This window comes from Bos grunniens, chromosome 13 (genome assembly GCF_055505025.1).
Source record: "Bos grunniens cultivar Pamir isolate PY7600 chromosome 13, Bosgru_T2T1.0, whole genome shotgun sequence".
Lineage (NCBI taxonomy): Eukaryota > Metazoa > Chordata > Mammalia > Artiodactyla > Bovidae > Bos > Bos grunniens.
The window spans coordinates 48,699,644-48,715,951 of NC_141177.1; the positions used below are offsets into that span (position 1 = coordinate 48,699,644).

General features: G+C 48.3%; 1 protein-coding gene and 1 pseudogene across 43 annotated transcripts in view; one reads left to right on the plus strand and one right to left on the minus strand.

Moving 5' to 3' along the window:
• Window positions 1–250: 250 nt before the first annotated feature.
• LOC147360951 (uncharacterized) lies at window positions 251–10,778 on the minus strand (annotated as a pseudogene). The gene is made up of 3 exons (XR_015140053.1): window positions 9,879–10,778; window positions 3,497–3,654; window positions 251–672 (listed from the first exon to the last, which is right to left on the minus strand). The product of XR_015140053.1 is annotated as an uncharacterized LOC147360951 (transcript).
• The window catches only part of SVIL (supervillin), a 256,217-nt gene continuing 248,923 nt past the window's right edge, over window positions 9,015–16,308 (plus strand). For 22 of the 42 annotated variants that reach the window (XM_086333936.1, XM_086333952.1, XM_086333949.1 and 19 more), the window contains exons 1-2: window positions 9,015–9,258; window positions 9,583–9,734. The gene's annotated coding sequence lies outside the window, so the exon portion shown is untranslated. Of the gene's footprint in view, window positions 9,259–9,504; window positions 9,735–10,528; window positions 10,778–11,231; window positions 11,382–16,308 lie in introns of those variants that run through there. The other 20 variants (XM_086333929.1, XM_086333940.1, XM_086333962.1 and 17 more) reach the window with 7 other exon arrangements.

The following is a 16,308-nucleotide window of genomic DNA, read 5'->3' on the forward strand; positions in this document are numbered from 1 at the left end:
CCTCTGCACTATCCTCACTCCCGGATAAGGTTGATGGGGCAGCCATTGTCTGGACCATTCCTGGTTCTGGGGGGCAGCAGAAAGGACTGCCTGGAGAAACTAGAGCAGGCAGTAACATGCTCTGGCCCAGACGACACACACACACACTTCAGTTCACAGCTCACTGGCCAGATCTGGTGTCACAGGCGGTCAAGAAGGTCAACAGTGTCGTGTGCCAGAAGGCAGAGAGACAGCATACTGAGAGAAAGCATAATGATTACCACAACTTTATTATTTAAAATTATAATAAATACATACCCTATGGCAGAGGACACCGTAACCATCTGCTCAGCAGCCTTCCCATCCCTTTTTTTGGTTTTGTCCAGGTCTCTCCCCTCCCCCCATAGTCATGGGGCCTCAAGGGGAATGTGACTGATGTCCTCCACACCAGGGTGGCCTGATTGGTCAAGGGGGGCTCTGCATCTCTTGCTGGTGACTGATTTATGAAAGAGCACATGTAATTGGGGCCAATGGCATACAAACTAAGGCTTCGAGTATCTGGGGGCTCAGGGGAAAGTCATTTCTCTGTCTTCTTCAAGAGCTTCCAGGAGTGACTTTTGCTTTCTTCTCATGGATACTGTCAAGCACAGACATGAGGTCTGCAAACAGCTGCAGCATCTTGTTGCCCCCAGCCTGAGGATGAAGCATGCAAAAAGAGCCCACAGGGAAACAGATTTAAAGCCCCCAAACTGAGCGAATCCTAAAACACTCTGCATATCCCACAATGGAGTGTCATTCTTTAAACTAACAGGAAAAGAACTGTCTATTACTTTTAGCTGAGAGCAGCCTAACCAATACTCTCTGACTATTAACTAGAGAAATGAAGGGTGGTGGTGGGTAGGGGAGGGGAGAGTCTAGATAACTGGCACCATGGATGGGTGGGGTGGCAAGAACCCAGTAGCAGCAGCAATCAGAAGGTGAGCATGATGCCTAAGGTCCACCACCCAGCCTGGCCATGACCCCCCCCCCCCAAAACCCAGCCATGGGCCCTGGCAAAACAGACAGGTCCCTGGCCAGCTCTGCAGCTGTTGCCTTAATCTCTTAGGAAGATCTATTACACTGTCTGGAAGAAAACACTATTCTTAAGACCAGCGATTAACCCCAGATTTTGATCTTCGGCACAGATTTCCTGCTGGTTCTCTTTGAGCCCCCTTGAGGGATGTGCCCCTGGGATTTAACCACAATTTCCAGGACCGGGTCATAAGACAGTCGTGTCACTTGACCGTGAGCCCTCTGGTTGTGCCCGCCGAGCACAACAGACTGTGTCCAAGCCTGGTAGGCAAGGCCCTATGATCTCCATCAGGTCGGGTGACCCGCTTGCATGGATCCGTTGCACTTTCTGTCCCAGCTGAGCAAGCCTCTTGGCTTGCATCTTCTGGAGTTGGGTTTCTTTAAGCCTTTTCTTACATCATCTTCTCCAAAGCAGATCAGGTTAGAGTCCAGGACACATCTCAGATTTACATCCTCACCAGGAAAGGGCTCTGCAGGCCTCTGACTGCGTGGCTAGTCTTTTATTTCCTGTGTTGTTCTAGTTCAAGGCAAAGGGGAGGATTACTTATTTTTCATCCTGTCATATGAAATAAAGCCCTGGTTTAGAGTTCTGTAAGATTTGATAAGGAGCATCAAAGGCCTGTTTTTAATAAACTGGGGGGAGGGGTGATTAAAAAAAAAATGTCTGCTCTCTGCAGTGGCTCCTTGATACAACAAAGGCATGAAGATCCCAACTCCTGGAAGGAAGGAGTCTTATCTCCATCACCAGCAACATGAGGCTGTTTCCTGCCTCGCCAGGAATATAACTGGAGGGAAAGGGCTTAAATTAAGGCATATGGGCTCGGGGTGAGATTGAATTTATAAGGAGTTCAGGATCAAAGCAGCACAGATGGGTGTTGGGGAGTGGTAGGTCCATCGCTATTGGACAAGCACCAGTGTGGGGGGTGGACGAGCTCAGGGTTCGTTGTGAAGCAATCAGCTCTCATCGCCCAGTGGAAGCAGGACCCATTGCTAGACCCATGATACAGGATGGGGGATGGTATTTGCAAGGCCACCGAGGTGGTTTTGTGCTGGTAGAAGAATGAAGCTAATAATTCATGTGTGATACTCTTGACATGCTAATAGAATGTCTCCCTGGGGTATTCTTTCTTTCTTCACCGGGTAATTTCTATGCATCTGTCATGACTTAACCCCTTGTGGGTCCCCCCTCCGGCAGCTCTGTCTTTATGTCTTGTGTCTCTGCTTGGATCCAAGCACCAAGGCACCATTCCTGAGCTTAGCCCCTCGTGTGTCTAGAAGTCAGAGGTTGTAGAGATCAGCTTTGAGAGGCACACTGAGGGTCTCAGCAGATGACAGGGCACAAAGTGTCATCAAACAACCCTAGGGATCTTGGGTGTTACTCCAGAAAGGAAACCCAGGGTAAAGTAAATTTCCATCTAGTCAGGGCAGTAGAATCAGCCCTCAAGGGGTACCACCTATTGGGAAAGGCAATATATAAATATAATTTGAGGGACTTTCCTGGTGGTCCAGTGGTTAATAATCCACCTACCAATGCAGGGGACACAGGTTTGAACTCTGGTCTGGGAAGATTCCACATGCCATGGGGTAACTGAGCCCATGCACTGCACCTACTGAGCCCGTGCTCCACACCAAGAGAAGCCCCTGAAATGAGAAGCCCACACACTGCAACCAGAGAAAACCCTCGCACAGCAGTGAAGACTCGGTGTTTTTAAATTAAACAAACAAACAAACTCAGGCATCGTCAGACTCTACCTGTTGGTGATGACAAATAGTAACTGTTTCCTTTGTTACTGCAAGTACAGAGATGCTGGCCTATTGATTTCTCCTGAGGTCCTGCACAGGGCCTGAGGAGCTGAAACATTTGTTGCAACAAACAAGTGAAATGCTTGAGATGATGCCTAGATGGGGCCATCCTAGCATCCAGACTACTGACAACATGGACAAGACCCAAAGTGGTTCTCGGGCAAAGAAGTGATGAACTAAGAGAAAGATGGGTGAAGTTTTCATGTATAATAACTAAGAAAAATAGTCACCGTTTATTAACAACTTACCATCCTGGAGGGATTATCCTAAATTTTATTTTTCTCATTTAAATTTCTGGGTCACATAATATGTGCATTTAAAAAAACCCGAGGTATAGTTCATTTAAAATAGTATGTTAGTTTCAGGTGTGCAGCAAAGTGATTCAGTTATATATTTTTTCAGATTATTTTCCCTTATAGGTTATTTGAAGTTGTTGAATATAATTCCCTATTGCTTATCTACTTTATGTACAGTAGTTTGTCTCTATAATCCCATACGCTTAATTTACCCCATTTGATAACCATATGGTTGTTTTCTATGTCTGTGAGTCTGTTTCTGTTTTGTATATAGATTCATTTGTATTTTTTTTTTTAGATTCTACATATAAATGATTTCATATAGTATTTGCTTTTGTCTGACTTACCTCACTCGGTATGATAATCTCCTGGTCCATCCATGTTGCTGACCATGTCATCATTTCATTCTTTTATGGGCTTCCCAGGTGGTACCTTGGTAAAGAATCTGCCTGCCAGCGCAGGAGACACAACAGACGTGGGTTCAATCCCTGGGTCAGAAGATCCCCTGGAGTAGGAAATGGAAACCCACTCCAGTATTCTTGCCTGGAAAACTCCACGAATAGAGGAGCCTGGCAGGCTATATAGTCCATGGGGTCACAAAGAGTTGGACATGACTGAGCGGCTGAGAACACATATATACAATATCTTCTTTATCCATTTATCTGCTGATGGACTCTTATGTTGACATATCTTGACTATTGTCAGTAGTGCTACTATGAACATTGGGTGTATGTATCTTTTCAAATTAGAGATTTTGTCTTTTCTGAATATAAACCCAGGAGTGGGGTTGCAGGATCATATGGTAACTTTATGTTTAGTTTTTTAAGGAACCTCCATACTGTTCGCCATAAGGCTGTACCAATTTACATTTCCACCAACAGTGTAGGAGGGTTCCCTTTTCTCCACACCCTCTCCAGCATTTGTTGCTTTTAGACATTTTGATGATAGCCATTCTGACCAGTGTGAGGTGATAACTTATTGTGGTTTTGATTTGCATTTTTCTGATAACTAGTGATGCTGAGCATCTTTTGTGTGCCTGTTGGCTATCTGTACATCTTCCTTGGAGAGATGTCTATTTAGGTCTTCTGCCTATGTTTTTATCGGGTTATTTAGTTTTTTTTAATTTTTATATTGAGTTGTGTAAGCTGTTTGTATATTTTGGATATTAACCCCTTATCAATCACACTGTCTAAATTTTTTATAAAAGTTTTCAGAAGGGAGTATTCTTGTTACCCACAACTTATAGCTAAGGAAACTGAGGAACAGAGAGGTTAAAAGTAATTCAAAGGTAACACAGCTTTGAATCCAAGCAGGTTGGCTCTGCAACTCTCAGAGGATGGAGAAGCAGGTAAATACAGTGATGAACTAGAAAATGGACTATTTTGAAGGAAATTAGCAACTTCTGTTAAACTAGTTCTGCCCCATCTATATTTTCAGTTTTTATTAGTAATTTTAGTTACCAGTAACTAAACAACATTTTATTTTAGTTACCAATACTCCTATTGGCACCCAAACCACCAGTAATTTTCAAGAAATTAAAGAAGAGTTTATTACTTATAAAATTACACAGAATAAGGAGTGGAGGGTGATATGTGAACAAAGAATCTTCTCTGTATTTAGGGGAAAAGTTCAACTAACACCCATCTAGTTAGTGTAGATGGTTGAGACTTGGCCAGTGTTACAAATAATATCAAAGAATATTTCAGTCCCCAGGAATTTTTTGAAACCACATTTTTTTCCAACACATCCTGGGGTGTGTGTGTGTTTTAAAAAGCTGAAAGAAGAATCTGGAACCCATTTTAAAGTTTTGTTAAAACTCATGCTTGCTACAGTGTGATTTCTTTCAGATTTTGTCCATCTTTCAAATCTAAAATATAATTCTATAATATTTGTGGCTAACTGTATTTCTATTGAGAAGCAAGAGAATAGAGATTGTCCTCTAGAATATCTTTTTCATTACAGTTTTGGCTATCTCTGGTCCAGTCTATTTGTTTCTCTTTTTAAAAATCTTATCTCACTACCATATGATTTCACTCATATATGGAATATAAAAAAACAAACAAAACAAGTAGACAAATCAAACAAAAACAAACATGTAGATACAGACAACAGAGAGGAAGGGGTAAGAGGGATCAGCTGTACGATGATTGATGGAAACTAAATTTTTGGTGGTGAGCATGCAGATCAGTTCAGTTCAGTTCAGTAGCTCAGTCGTGTCCTACTCTTTGCGACCCCATGAATCGCAGGGTAGATCAAAACAGAAACAGAAAGTTGTGCACATAAAACATACAATGTTATAAACTAAGGTTACCTCAATCAGAAATCTAAAAAAAATTTTAAGATTAACAACCTTCCCCAAATCTTGTCTACATCCTGCTGGCCCAAGTATTTATTCTTTTCATCTGTTCAGATCAGAATGACTTAAGCAATGAAAAAACATAGAAGCAATAATGTGTATTCTTTATTTACACAGCAACCTTCTTTTACAGATTCTAAACTTTAGGGAGTGAGAACACTGTCTTCTAAATGTTTGTGGGCTGGATCTAGGTTCCTCAGTAAAAGGCATTTAATATGGATGGAAATATTTGGCAGAACTCTCAAGGTTATAGTTTTATCAGGGCCACTTGTTACTTCTCCCTGTTACATAATCCTATCGCATTTTGGCCCTTCTCTCCATGGACTTTCCAGACGAGTCAGCTACCAGAGATGAGAAAAATTCGACTTTTCATCTGAATTCATTGCTTTGAGCACTTACATCTCCCATTCTAACCCAGGGAAATTGGTATTTTTATTTCAGCAAAGGTTAACTTCATAACATTTGATCTTGGAACATTTGTGATGAAAACCAGGTTAAGAAATCCCATGTCACAGCACCTCCTGCTCATGTCTGGAAACCTCGGGGCCAGGTCTGGCCACAACCCAGGCCTCTCTCCTCTGCTCCGAGTCACTGATCTCATTTCTCATGACTCCTTGACAGAGTCCAGCCAAGAGAACTTCCCACACATATCTCCACACACAGACCAGTCAATCATAGCATTAATGTGGCACCTAATGTGTGCAGAAAGAGCCCTATGTTTTACTTTCCACTGGCCAATTGCTGGATTAAAAACCTGGCTCAGAATTTCCTTCCAGAAAATGTCCTTTGCTTTATGACTCCCCTTTCCATTGTCTCTATAAATATGTGTCGTCCGGTGAGCCCAACTCCAGCCCTGCTAAGATAATTAGCATTTAACTAAGACCTACAGGGAGGGATAAATTGGATGACACAATAACCCTGTACACACACACACACACACAACTCACAATTATAGTTAACAAAAATTTCATGAAAACAATACTAACTCTTACTAGACAGGATACGCTCAAGTATTTTTAAATTCGAATTCTGTTTCATTTTTTAAAAATTCTCATCTTTATGCACAAAATTGATTTCGAGACCAGCAGCTTGAAAATCCCTGAGGTACCCTGGGTATTTAGCATAGAAGTTAATTAGAGATTCTAGAGAATGAACCTATAATTCAAGCAGGAAGTTCACAAATATTGTCAGAGAAAGTGAAGCTTTCTCCAAATAAAATACTTGCTAACAGATGCCAAGTTTGACTAAATCCTCTGAATTTCTAAGAATTAATTCATTCCTGAAGGCAAACTTTTATTTTTGAGCATCCAGTCCAGTCTAGACTTAAGCGTACAAAAATGGATAGATAGGGTTCTTGCCGTCCAGAACCTCATGGTTTAACAGAGGATGCAGAAGACCCAGGACTCTTGGTCAGTGTCCTAAGTTCTGTGATGTGCCCTGGGGTGCTCCCTAATTCAGGACGGAGTGGGTGCACTTCCTAGACCTGGTGACTCTCTAGCGGAGGCTAAAGGAGGAGTGACACTGTCCCCATAGACTGAGAGAGTCATAGGTGCTTGTGTTTCTAGAGTAGGGGCCCTCTCGAGTCTGCAGGCATTGTGAGCGAGTGGTCCCTATGACTCCAGTGAAGGGCACTGATAAGGAGATGGTCAGAGATGAGCCTTCAGAAGGAAGTGAACAAAGATGCTTGAATTTTCTCCTGAAACCTAAAGGTAACCCACTAACAGGATAAAGAGGTTTCTGGTTTTGAAAGATCCCTAAAAGAGCAGTGTGGATGATGCTGGCCAAGAAGCAGGTTGGGGCAGCCGGTCTAGTAAGGGGGTGAGTGCAGAAACCCAGAGAAGAGAGCGTAGAAAGGATCCTACTGGGCTGATAGTGGTGGGAATGGAAAAGCAGGGAGCCCTCTGTGAGGCATCAAGGACACAGTGGCCAGTGGCTTAAAGCAGGTCCAGTCTCGGATGGGCATCTGTGCTAACCACTTGGCAGGAGGATGTGGGTGGGGAGACAAAGTTTTGGGAAGGGAGTTCAGTGCTGGATATGCCCAGTTTGGAGTGCCCAGACTGATTTTAATAGCCACTTGCATATGGTGATTAGGGAGCAGTCTAGCCTGGTGTTAGATGAAGCCTCAGGCAAAGATCAAACCAGCAGAAGATTGGAAATAAGGCTCAGAGAAGGCCCCAGATTCAGGGTTATTACTGATTTGCTAGAGATCAGCTGGCTCTGGTGAGCCTGGGATCTGCACAAGTTGCCTTGTCTTTGCTCTTCCAGTTTTTCCTAGCTTAAATGCCACCAGAGAGCTGGAGAAGTGGAGAGTCTTTATTGTATTTATCCAACACAGTCCCTCCTTCAGGAGACTTCTGGAGATGGCACAGGTGCCAGGCAGAGGGTATAGCTCCAACAATGGCAGAATGAAGAAGGTAAGGGTGATTCTCTACTCAGTCATTAACAAACTATAAAGGGCTGGTTCTGAAATGCCTGGTGGGCAGGGGGTTCCAAATTGCTCATAGATTCTGCTATATCCCTTTGACACACTGGAGTGTTGTACTGATTGTATTTCTGAGGACCCTGAGCTAAGAGGGCTATTTCATTATTGGGCCTTGAGTCCTTCCAGCTTTGAATGACTGCACTTGAGTCCACATGCACATCAGCTCCAGGGGAGGGCAGAGGGATGAGGAGGGAGGAGGGGAGGCTGAAGCTCAAGCTCTGTTCTAGGGTGTTAGGGGCAGTGAAGCTCACTGTTGTTATGGACTGAGTTGTGGTCCCCCACCCCTTGCCAAATTCATCTGCTGAAGTGCTAACTCCCAGCATTTCAGCGTGTGACTGTGTTTGCAGGCAGGGTCTATAAAGAGGTAACTTACTTAAAATGAGGTCTCATGGGTGGACTGTCAGCTACTATGACTGGTGTCTTTAACAGAGATTAGGACACAGACAGACACAGGTAGAAAAAAGACCATGCCAAGCACAGAGAAGACCGCTACCCTCAAACCGAGTAGAGAGCCCTCAGGAGAAACCAATCTTCCTGACACCTGATCTTGGATTTCCAGCCTCCAGATCTGTGAAAAGATTAGTTTCTGTGGTCCAGGCCACATGGCCTGTGGTAGTTACTAGGCAGCCCTAGAAAACTATCAATAACACACTCACCTTTCATTCTCCTGATGGGGGCTGCTGTGCATAACTTGGTGTTATGGTGTTCCTCCTACTCAAGAGGGAAAGAGTCTAACACTCAGAGGAAAAGCAGCAGGGGCTGGATGGAAATCACATGCCAACGCAAGCTAGTGAAACAGACGAATAGCAAGTGTGGATTTCACAAACCTAAATTTACCTACTGCTTTACAGATTACCAACTACTCCACGAACTTTATTAACTCGTTTAATCTTCGCAACTGCCTCAGCATCACCTGGGAACTTGTTAGAAAAGCCAAGTTCTCCGCCCTGGCAGATGTAAAGCATCGGAAAATGGGGCGGGGCTTCGCGACAAGTGTTTCAACAAATCTCAGGTGGAGGTGGGCGGAGGATTCTGAGCAGCGAAAGTTAAGTATGAGAACCACTTGCGTTGGCGGGCGGAGAAAGGAAAGGTCTTTCGTCTAGACCCGCAGGTCGGAGGGTGAAGTGACTTTCACAGTTGTGACTGGAGGGGCCAGAACGGTCTCCTTGACAGCCGGCCCGGAGCGCCTGTGACTACAAGGTTCGCACACCTTGTTGGGTTTTATCCCTGGATCGACTGGACACTCGGAGTTCCAGTTCCTGGTCTCTAAGGTCAGTGACGCCCCTCCGGCCTCAGAGAGGCAGCAGGTCTGGAGCCCCGGGAGCGCGGCTAGCCCTGGGGCCCGGAGCCGCCGGACGCGTGCGCGCGCGCGCGTTCCCCGGCAGGAGCGGGTGCGCGCCAAGGGGGTGGGTCGCCCAGGCCCGGCTGGCCTGGCGCGCGGTCCGAGCCACTCAGAGCGCCCGGCGGCCGACACCCGGGGGCCCTACAATTAATACCCGGCGCCCGCCCGCCGCTCCGGGACTCGCGCGCCCGCTCTCGGGGAAGGAGGCGCTCGCTGGGCCCTGACCCTCTTCGCAACTCGTCTGCTCTTGCAGCTGTGGCGACGGAGCTCCGGACAGACCCTCTTGAGCCCCTCGCCGAGAGCCAGCTCGCGCAAGGACCAGTGTTCCACGCCCCCGCCACCCTCGTCACCGCGGGGAACTCTGCGCCGGCGGCCGGCAGGCAGGTGGGCGAGCGCGCCGGCTAGGTGAGTGCGGGAAGTCCGGGCGCGCGGGTGAACCCGCTGGGCAGGGGACGCGGACCCTCGCGCGTGGGTGCCCTCTCGGCTCCTCCTGGCCCCTCTCCAAAGTTGTACCCAGTATCTGGGGTAGGGGGGGACGGATAGGCTCACCTGCTGGAAGTGTTTACTCGGGCGAAAGAGCGAGTCATTGGCCAGGCCACTCCCCCCTGGCTGGACACGCCGGCCGACCTCGGGGTCCCCCGGGACTGCGACTGTCCCTGAAGCTGCCCCAAGCGTCTTCCGAGTCCTAGAACTCAGGGATGTGCTAAGGCCACTACCCTCTCCTCCGACCCTTTTAATTCGGGCAGAAGAGGGCTACTGAGAATCAAGACCCAAACTTTGTTTGACACAGTAAAACTGACTTTCCAGGGCTTTTTAAAACTCGTCTTGCGCACGCGGTTAATGGTGGGTTCCTGAGGACGCCTCCGGGGAGCAGGGCTGGACCGGCCGGGCCGCGAGTGGGGCGCGCAGTGGCCCCGGGGCACAGGGACAGCCCTGGTCCTCTTGGGCCGGGGTCGGGCCCAGCTCGCGCATAACGGCCCGGGACAGTCCGGGCGCGCTGGCTCCTACTCTCGTGGGTGGCCGCGGTGGGAGGCGCGGGAGTCCCTGCGCTCGGCCGGGCTCCATGTTCCCGACCCGCTCCGGCCCGGGGAAGCTCTGGCCGGTGGCCCGGCAGAGGGCGCCCGCTCTCGATCGCCGCGCCGGCCGAAGGAGGGAGGGCACTCGAGTGAGGCTCCAGGTGAGGAGCTGTGAATCATCCCGGGAGGGGGACCCGGTCCTCGTTCTGGGAAAGCAGCCAGGGAGTGGCCGCGGCGCTGTCGAGAGTCCGGGCTGCCCAGCGGCTGTTGGGCCGGGAGCGGCAGCTGTGCCCCGGGAAGTCTGGGGGAAGCTCGGAAAGAAGGTGAGGAGCGTCCCTCTGCGCGGTGGCCGAGGGCAGGGATCAGCCGCGCAGAGCTCCGGCGGGCAGACACTAGGACGCGCCGTGGCGCGCCCTCCCCCGGGGGCTGGAGGTGAGGTTAGTTAGATTTGGGCTTGGGGCGGTGCTGCAGGGGGAGGCCGATCCCCGGACCGCCGCGATGGGGCGCTCCCGGGAGCGGGGGCCCGCGGGGTCCCGGAGCAACAACAAAGGCGCGGCGCGGCAGCCTCTCCCACCCACTTCCGTCCCCGGCGCGCCCGGGCGCGCGCCGCCCCGCGGCACCGGCCGGCTCAGGCTTCCCCTCCGCGGAGTTTCTGGAAGTTAGCGAGGCGGCCCGTTAGGCGGGGAGGAGGGGAGAGGAAGGGGCGGCCCGGGGAGGGACAAGCGTGTGCCCAGAACTGCGACACTGCTGGCCTCCCTGTCTCACCGCCTGGGCGGAGGGCGAGGGCAGCAGCTGTCCCCGGGCGCCTTCCTCGGGGTCCCTGGGTCGCGCCCCAGCGGTGGGAAGTGCCGGCGCCGCGCGCCCTGCCAGCCCGCCGGGCCACGCCCCTCCGCGCAGGCTCCCGGAAGGGAGGGGTTTAGTCCTGGGGTGACAGCGGCCGCCTCCCGGTACCCTGAGGGGAGCTCCAGAAGGCGGTAATTGCATTACTGTGAGGCAGCGACCCGGCGGCTCCAGTTCAGGCGGCAATCTGGGTCAGGTGCGAGGTTAAGCGCTTCTGGCGTCGGCATTACAGCTCCGGTGCAGTCCTGACGGTTTGTTGTAATTGGAAGTTCCGCCGAGGGGAGAGGACGGCGGTGAGAAAGAGGAGAGCTCCTGTCCTCCTCCGAGGTTGTGGTCACTGCGTGCAAACCCCAGACTTAGGCACAAGCCTGTCCTTGGGATGGCAGGGGCAGCATCTATCTCCCTGTGCGACAGACGCTTCCCGAGAGTAGGACGCCAGAGGAGGTGCTGCCCAGGAGAAACCCGGGGCGCTCCGCTCTGGTGTGAAACCGAATCCCGCCGTAATCTATGGATAGATTTCATGTTTTCTTATCTGCCGCCACTCCCTTCTGAAGTAGGGAAAGGCCTTCTGTACGAGACTCTTATGTCCACTTAGGAAGGATCGTCACCGTTCACTTTTAAGCCTCCCGCAGAAAGATGACTTCTACCGTAAAGATAGGGAAACAGGTTCAAAGAGGTCTCCAGCACCGAGAGTCTGTCTCGCTCCAAAGAGTACCGTTCGTTTCCTAGTCATAGTTCCTACGCCAAAGGCTGCCCCTCGAGAGGCGTGGATCGGTGATTGCAGAGTCAGTGGTACAAGCTCTAAGCCTGGGTTCGGTTTGATGGTGTTAGTTATTAGGATTAGATTGACTTCACCTGTGGCTGACTTTTGTGTGGCTCAGGGCCTCCCCTAAACCAAGTTTATTTATTTAGGCCACGGAGAGCAACTTGCAGGATCTCAGTTCCCCAACCAGGGATTTAACCCAGGCCCATGGGTTCTGGCAGTGAAAGCCAGAACCCTAACCATTAGGCTACCAGGGAACTCCCCCAACTCTTAGTTTAAAGCTTAAGGTATATGAAGACAACTAAACTGCTTAGAGTCATCTGACAGCACCAGAGAGAGGGAGAAACAGCTGCGGTTTGCCTCTGCAGGCGTCTTTTTAGGCAGGTGGGCCTAGGCTTAGGAGTTCTGTCTAGGAAGCTCGCAGCTCCGTTGGCCTTCCTGCAGGAAAAGGGCTGCATTTCCTACCCCATCTAAGCTCTTGACATTGCTGCCATGTGTGTTTAAAATGAAGTCTGCCTTGGAAATGCACCAACCTTCATTAATTAAAGTCATAACTAGTAGGTTATGACTTTGAAATTCCTGTTAGGCATCTGAGATCATCACATCTTTAAGCCTTATTGAACTCCAGTTTATGATATGAGACGGTGGTGTTGTCTTGAGTGTACTGAAAGTGTGTTGTCTTAGAGAAAAATGTTGTTTGAAACCCTGGAATGACATTCCTGACTCAGAATATCCTAGGGCACTGCCAGTTGTGCAGACAGCGAGGCATGATGATTAAGGGCCGGCTACCTCTGCTGCCTCCACGTCTATTGGTGTGTAATGCTGGGGCTTCCCAGGTGGCACAAGGGTAAAGAATCCACCTGCCCAAGCAGGAGACGTGGGTTTGATCCCTGGGTTTGGAAGATCTCCTGGAGAAGGAAATAGCAACCCACTCCAGTATTCTTGGCTGGGAAATCCCATGAGCAGAGGAGCCTCAAGGGCCACAGTCAAGAGAGTCCGGCTCTACTTCGCAACTAAACACCACCACAATCATAGCATTGCCTGGTTTCAAGCTGCAAGGGTTAAATGTGATCATTTGTATAAGGCACTTAGTAGCACAGATCCTAACACATAGTAGCCGCTCAACAAGTGTTAACTAATAATGAGGTTTGAGAACAGAATCTTCTCTTCCCTTGTGTGGAGAGGTACAATAGTTGAGAGTTAACTTGATCTTCTTCATTCATACAGCAAGGTAATGCACTTAGATATTCTTTTTTGTCAGCAAGTGTTACGTGTGTGTCTGTCTTGGGGGTGGGGGTGGTAATGATGGAAAACTTTGTCTAGTCGCCCAAAGAATTTACAAGGAGCTCTGGAACCGCCTGGTTTTCCTCCTCGTGTTACCACTGTGTAATTTTGTGGCCAATGTTCCAGCTATTCCTCTTTCTTTTTAAATTCAAAGCCAGTATCCCGTGGCCAAGAGGACAGGACTTAAAAAAAAAAAAAAAAAAGCCCTCAAAACCACCAAACAAGCTGGAGAAAAGGAAGCAGGTCTTCTCTTTGTGCCTTCACTAGCCATTGACAACGCTAAAGAAAATTTCTATGTCTGTGAAAATTGTGCTGGCCTGATCCGAGCAAGCGGGAAAATAGAATACTTTCTGGAATATACTTGGAAAATTGAACATTTTCTGGAGTCTGTTTAAAGATGAGCCACAGAATTGATCAGGGAGGGAGGAGAGTTTTAAACATTTTAAAACTGTTTGCTCAAATATGGTCAACTGTATATGATGCCCAAATTGCCAAACTAACATTTGGAAGGTGGCAGAGAGGGATCTGGTTACGTCCAGTTAAGCTACACAATGAGTGAACATCCAGGATAACTATTTCATATGGTAAAAAAAAACCCCAAAACTTGGAAGATTTTCGATTTAGCCAAGTGGAGAAATAGTTATTTTTAAGTGTACTATGTCAAGTTGTTGATGAAAGCCTCCTGAACATTGCTGCTTCCTAGTTCTTGATTTTTGCATTTATCTTTTAAATAAGCATCCTGGGTGAAGGACTGGAGACCTTATAACATTATTAAATGCCACCCAATAGTGAAAGTTGTTACCAAGAAGGGCATGGAGTGGAGTCCAGGGTGGGATTGCCCTTGAAAGCCGTACATGGATTTTTCCATTTGGGTGTGAATGAGCTGCGTGTCTATAACCAGGGGATGGCGTGCAAAGGGTTAGCAGCAAGGTTTCTCCCCTTTTGTGCATCTCGCTTCATTTGTAGCTACTTGTTGAGTTTCCAGGGCGGAAGAAAGAAGCAGCTGCGGGGCATGCGCCAGACCTGCGCTGGGCTGTCGCTTCCATTGTGGGGAAGATGAACAGGCAGCCTTATTTTGGATCACATAGCAGCTTGTTCAAAAGCATCTTGCATTCCCCAGCTGCTCCACAACTTCTTCGCGTATGGGAGAGAACTTGCCAGCTGCTGGGGCAACTGTGCTTACATTTGCTGCTTTTGTGCAGAAACCCAGGAAGGTAAAAATCCATAGACGCCTTTGTTAAACTGTAGCCATTGTAAAGAGTCTTGTTTGTTTCTGTTATGTCAATGTTATTCCAGATAGAGGGTCTCAGGGGAGAAAAGGAAATGTCAGAATTAACATTCCCCCCTCCCCATACCTTTTTTTTTTTGAGGATGACCACCATGTATATAGATTTTCCCTCCTGAAAACCTAGGCTGCTTTTGTATTTCGGTAACTAACAAAGAAACAGGTCGCATGGTAAAACTAAGTGGGTTTTTTTATTTTTTAAGTTGCCATATTCATCAGGGTTAATCATATATATTCTTCTGTTGCGTGAAATATATAAAAGTTACAATGTATGTCCTGACTGTGCGCTTTTGTTTTCTGAAGATTTAGGGTATTTTGCATTTGTTAGAGCCAGTCTGTGCTTTGCCCTCACCCCTTATCTTATCCTTGAGAAAACTGGAGTTTCCAAGAAGTTGTTACTTACCCAAGATGACTTAGCTCTTTGGTTTACTTCAGTGCATCTTAGGTTGAGTGTTTACATGCAAGCCGGCCTGGAGAACCTGAAGATGAAAAAGGGCTTGGGTCTAGCCGTGGATGGACTCCCAGGTCAGAAACAACAGACAGAAACAAGTACAATGTGAGGGCTGTAATAGAGGCAGCGTGTGTGTGTGTGTGTGTGTGTGTGTGTGTGTGTGTGTGAAGGTGCCTCTTCAGAGAGCTTTCTGTGTAATCCTGTTGGTGGTGTCACCATGTCTGCTCAAATAAAGCCAAGGAGGAGGGTGTGAGGCCAGGAAGATGGGAGAGGCTTGATAAGGTTGATCAAATATTGAGTTCATATCCTAACAAGAGAAGGCTTTGCATGTGCCTGTAGACACACCTGTCTCTACTGGAGCCCCCCAGTTCCCTGACTCCTGCCCAGCACTCAAAAGCACGTGCTGTGCTTAGTTGCTCAGTTGTGTCTGACTCTCTGCAATCCTGTGGACTGTAGCCCACCAGGCTCCTCTGTCCCTGGGGATTCTCCAGGCAAGGATACTGGAGTGGGTTGCCATGCCCTCCTCTAGGGGATCTTCCCAACCCAGGGATGGAACCCAGGTCTGCTGCATTGCAGAAAGATTCTTTATTGTCTGAGCCACCAGGGAACCCCAAGAATACTGGAGTGGGTAGCCTATCCCTTCTCCAGCGGATCTTCCCGACCCAGGAATCACACCAGGGTCTCCTGCGTTGCAGGCAGGCAGATTCTTTACCAACTGAGCTACCAAGGAAGCCCACTTAAAAGCCTCTTGCCTCCTAATTCCTGTGAATGGAGGTGAACGAATGACCTCTAGCAGCTACAAGCATAAATCCAGTGCTTTATAGGAATTGAGTCAGCTTCAGTCCCTTTGTTCTAGGAGAGATTTTAAAATAAACTCTGATCACTTGTGATCACTCTAAATCAACTTCAGTCATATCTAATTCTGTGACCCTGTGGACTGTAGCCCACCAGGCTCCTCTGTCCATGGGATTCTCCAGGCAAGAATACTGGAGTGGGTTGCCATGCCCTCCTCATGAATAAAACCCTCTGATTCTGATGCTCATCTTTGTGCCGGCACCCACTGTGGCTTCAACTCTCCCAGCGACCCATTAATTGCCAAGTTAGACCCACAGTTCTAAGCCCTTTAATCTCCTTCAGGGCTCCATTGACACACCCACACATCTTTTATTTCATTTCTTTTGCACAGGAATTTTAGATTTTTGACAGCATCTCAGCTTTCAGTTGGTTTTGCTGCCATTTCATTTTGAGACCCTCAAGAACTGTGTTTGGGTCTCTGAGCTGATGACCTGGTGTGGCAGGAAGGGGGAGGCCTCAAGGGTGTGGGGTGTATTTTACGAAAG